The sequence below is a fragment of the Schistocerca piceifrons genome, unplaced genomic scaffold (assembly GCF_021461385.2).
Source record: "Schistocerca piceifrons isolate TAMUIC-IGC-003096 unplaced genomic scaffold, iqSchPice1.1 HiC_scaffold_589, whole genome shotgun sequence".
Lineage (NCBI taxonomy): Eukaryota > Metazoa > Arthropoda > Insecta > Orthoptera > Acrididae > Schistocerca > Schistocerca piceifrons.
Genome location: NW_025728831.1, coordinates 5,001 through 10,000, shown reverse-complemented (window position 1 = coordinate 10,000; position 5,000 = coordinate 5,001). Strand labels below are relative to the sequence as shown.

Genomic DNA, 5,000 nt, shown 5'->3' with positions numbered 1-5,000 from the left:
CCAACTAAGAACGGCCATGCACCACCACCCACCGAATCAAGAAAGAGCTATCAATCTGTCAATCCTTCCGGTGTCCGGGCCTGGTGAGGTTTCCCGTGTTGAGTCAAATTAAGCCGCAGGCTCCACTCCTGGTGGTGCCCTTCCGTCAATTCCTTTAAGTTTCAGCTTTGCAACCATACTTCCCCCGGAACCCAAAAGCTTTGGTTTCCCGGAGGCTGCCCGCCGAGTCATCGGAGGAACTGCGGCGGATCGCTGGCTGGCATCGTTTATGGTTAGAACTAGGGCGGTATCTGATCGCCTTCGAACCTCTAACTTTCGTTCTTGATTAATGAAAACATACTTGGCAAATGCTTTCGCTTCTGTTCGTCTTGCGACGATCCAAGAATTTCACCTCTAACGTCGCAATACGAATGCCCCCGCCTGTCCCTATTAATCATTACCTCGGGTTCCGAAAACCAACAAAATAGAACCGAGGTCCTATTCCATTATTCCATGCACACAGTATTCAGGCGGGCTTGCCTGCTTTAAGCACTCTAATTTGTTCAAAGTAAACGTGCCGGCCCACCGAGACACTCAATAAAGAGCACCCTGGTAGGATTTCAACGGGGTCCGCCTCGGGACGCACGAGCACGCACGAGGCGGTCGCACGCCTTCAGCTCGCCCCACCGGCAGGACGTCCCACGATACATGCCAGTTAAACACCGACGGGCGGTGAACCAACAGCGTGGGACACAAATCCAACTACGAGCTTTTTAACCGCAACAACTTTAATATACGCTATTGGAGCTGGAATTACCGCGGCTGCTGGCACCAGACTTGCCCTCCAATAGATACTCGTTAAAGGATTTAAAGTGTACTCATTCCGATTACGGGGCCTCGGATGAGTCCCGTATCGTTATTTTTCGTCACTACCTCCCCGTGCCGGGAGTGGGTAATTTGCGCGCCTGCTGCCTTCCTTGGATGTGGTAGCCGTTTCTCAGGCTCCCTCTCCGGAATCGAACCCTGATTCCCCGTTACCCGTTACAACCATGGTAGGCGCAGAACCTACCATCGACAGTTGATAAGGCAGACATTTGAAAGATGCGTCGCCGGTACGAGGACCGTGCGATCAGCCCAAAGTTATTCAGAGTCACCAAGGCAAACGGACCGGACGAGCCGACCGATTGGTTTTGATCTAATAAAAGCGTCCCTTCCATCTCTGGTCGGGACTCTGTTTGCATGTATTAGCTCTAGAATTACCACAGTTATCCAAGTAACGTGGGTACGATCTAAGGAACCATAACTGATTTAATGAGCCATTCGCGGTTTCACCTTAATGCGGCTTGTACTGAGACATGCATGGCTTAATCTTTGAGACAAGCATATGACTACTGGCAGGATCAACCAGGGAGCTGCGTCAACTAGAGCTGAGCAGCCGGCCGCCCGGGAGTGTGTCCCGGGGGCCCGCGCGAACACGCAAGCGTCCGCTCAATCATTCTGCAAACAGGAGGAGGCTGAGCTCCCCTGCACAATACACCTCGAAACCCTCTCAGGTCCCGGCGGCGCGCAGCGCCGTCCCAAGTACTTGGTCGGGTTCGAGAGAGGCGCAATCGCCCGGAGTTAGGCGAGTAGACGCTTTCGGTGCGACCACCCGTGCTCCCAACTGAGCTTGCCGCTGCCGACAGAGGCCCGGGAGCGTGCTGTCGTGGCATTGCCGGCGGGAGACAACACGCGCCACCTACGGTGACCGGCAGCTCCAACGCCAGCGCCACAGAAGGACAAAAGCCCCACTTGGGTGCCGAAGCGAACTCTCCCAGCACAGCGCACGCGCCAACACATCCGCACAGCTGCGATACAAACCACCAGCGAGAACCGCTGGGGCGACCGAGCAGCAGACGGCGTCGCGGCGCCGAGCGCCGGGCGGCGGCGCATCCTCAACGCACACAGTCCTCAATCGGACCAGCACACTGAAGATGTCCACCGCGCTTCGCACCGGGCCCGCGAGGACCTACTTTGGCCGCACGGCGCCGCGCGCAGGGTGCGCCGGCGCGCAGCTGCGACGCCTGCCGCGTCCGTCGGCCGGCGCGCCTGCCACTGGCCGCCCCCACCAGCCGGCTGTAGCGCGTGCGCCCACGCACCGCGCGGCCAGCACGCCGGGAGGCGCCCCCTCACCGGCCGGGGACGGTCCCACCCAGCCACCGCCGCGTATCGCTTCACACCCAGATGCCGTTCAGTTTCGTCGGCATGGTGGGTATCGCTGGAACAACCGGTTAGTACCTCAACCTATCGTCGCCATCACCGATTCACCCCTAGCGAGAACAACCGCACCACAACAGGTTACCATTTGTTCATTTGCGTAACTTCACCAGAAAACGCAGGCGTCCATCGCCATTTGCAACTTCAACGATTATTGCATGCCTGTGTCAGGTGTCACGCCACACTACGTCTGCCCACATACACGCAACAAAATGTGCACGCCTAGACAATACGTGGAAGGTGGCCCCCGTACGTATGCGATGTCCATTGCTCGAACGACTGTCAACCGGCCTCTGTAGCATGTCGCAGATATGGAACGCGGTGCACCATGCCATCACGGTGTGTGAGGAGAGACGACTAGGTCCGAATACATCAACAGACAGCTCATGCTGATCGCCATCCACGGCGTCCGTTCCTCCCACACGTCTCTATGGCGTACCACACTGCAATCCAGCTCTCATAGGGAGACGACACGTAGCTGCGTGCACAATATTTGCACTGTATGGTCCGCCGTTTTTGGGCGCAGTCGTTGTGCGGTCACACATGTGCCACGATGTATCATTCAGTACATAAGGACGAATGTGCAGTACAGATTGTGGTTCACGCGTACGACATCAGCGGACAGTTGACACAGGCCGCACCACAACGTAGCCTGAGTACGTCGCATGCGAAGGGCATTGAACATGCAAACTTCTCACCAACCAGCTTGCGAAGGCAGGGGGCAAGGTGGGGACGTGGGGAGGGGCGGCATGTACGTCCTGCTGCCATCCACATTACAGTGTACAGCAGGAGCATGTGGAAAGTGAGCAAGACTTGCAAGGTGTTTAACATGAAGCGATACACAGGGGTGCGGGCAGTGCGAGTAGCGAACTATATTGCGAGGGTTGCGGGTGGGCAACACTACAGTAATTGAACGAGTCGTATAACAATTACAGAGCAGGTTTAGGCGACAACGTGGGTTACGTTAAGGCGACAACATGGGTTAGGTTAAGGCACAACATGGGTTAGGTTAAGGCACAACATGGGTTAGGTTAAGGCACAACATGGGTTAGGTTAAGGCACAACATGGGTTAGGTTAAGGCACAACATGGGTTAGGTTAAGGCACAACATGGGTTAGGTTAAGGCACAACATGGGTTAGGTTAAGGCACAACATGGGTTAGGTTGAGGCACAACATGGGTTAGGTTAAGGCACAACATGGGTTAGGTTGAGGCACAACATGGGTTAGGTTGAGGCACAACATGGGTTAGGTTGAGGCACAACATGGGTTAGGTTAAGGTACAACATGGGTTAGGTTAAGGTACAACATGGGTTAGGTTAAGGTACAACATGGGTTAGGTTAAGGTACAACATGGGTTAGGTTAAGGTACAACATGGGTTAGGTTAAGGTACAACATAGGTTAGGTTAAGGTACAACATAGGTTAGGTTAAGGTACAACATAGGTTAGGTTAAGGTACAACATAGGTTAGGTTAAGGTACAACATAGGTTAGGTTAAGGTACAACATAGGTTAGGTTAAGGTACAACATAGGTTAGGTTAAGGTACAACATAGGTTAGGTTAGGTTAGGTTAGGTTACACGTTGTTGTACGGAAAGGTGTAGGGGGGGGGGGGGCGGGGGCGGCAGGTTCGTTGATAGTGATTATAGTAAGTGAATGCTTGTGACATGATCAGATTTGTCACGTCAGGATGCACCTTTGGCTTATTAGAGGCGGCGCTCCAATTCTATGCTTGTGTGAGACCTGTGTCTTTGACTCATGTCATTGTTTGTGCGCTGTGACAGGAGGTACTATTGTGATGTTGGGTGCACCGTTGTATAGGACATGTGTGGGTGTTGGTGCCTGGTCTGCGCAATGGTGGATGTCGAAAGGCTGGGATATTGTATTTTCCGCACGGACCTCCTGGTCTGGTTGTGATAGTGTGGATTGTGTAATGTGGCGGAGAAGATGCACTGGATGTTGTTCCATGCTGGTGCTTACATATTGTATGTGCGCCTGTTAGAAGCAGAGAGTGGTGCGTGATCAGAGTGTCTGGCTGACGTGTGGTTCCCATTTTGGGCAGACTCTTTCAGCATGTATACGGACAGTTGTGTATATTTGCTGTAGTTTGATGGCTCTGCATTGATTACTAATCAGCGCCGTGTGTACGGGTAATCTGGTTCCAGTCCAAAATGTTCCATCTGTGTACATTAGTGACAAAGACTCCCCCCATGCAGTGGGGCTCGGTCTGTTATAACTCTTCCGCGTAATATATTTGCCCCACGTTTTTGCGACTGCGAGTGCGAGTGCAACGCGCATGGGGACCGACATGCTGATGGCTCGGTATCGGACGCCGTACAGTGAGCAACGCGATCGCGTCTCTCGCTCGTAAGTGGTACAGGTCGCGGCTCATGTATACGGACAGCGGGAATGTCGCATATTGGAAATAACTCTTCATGAAACGCAAGTTATAGGGGTGGATTGCACTTTACGAGTGCGGGAAACGTCCGCCGTTCATCCGCTGGAGGTGCGAGTTTGGCGGTTGGGGTGGTGCACGAACGGGTGCGGGTGGCGTCATTGCCGGTCCACGGCTTCGTGCGGCAGAGCCACTGGAGATTGGGTGCTATGGTCGACAGAGGCTGCAGCCTTTGTGGGTGGCGTCGAAAGGCGGCCACTGTGGCGCCATCGCTGTCTTAGTCGGCTTGGCGTCTCATAGATGGCGGTAGCGTCGTTGCAGGAGGTCATGTTGCGGGAGACCTACAGATGGCGGTATGTTTTGTGGTGCGGA

The 5,000-nt window shown here is 54.2% G+C and overlaps 1 non-coding gene across 1 annotated transcript in view; it reads right to left on the bottom strand.

Annotated features, from left to right (window-relative positions):
- Nucleotides 1-1,390, bottom strand: part of LOC124761949 — a 1,909-nt gene extending 519 nt beyond the window's left edge. Inside the window, exon 1 of the ribosomal RNA XR_007012460.1 lies at nt 1-1,390. This exon is cut by the window's left edge and continues 519 nt beyond it. This is a non-coding gene — a ribosomal RNA (small subunit ribosomal RNA).
- Between the last annotated feature and the right edge of the window lie 3,610 nt (nt 1,391-5,000).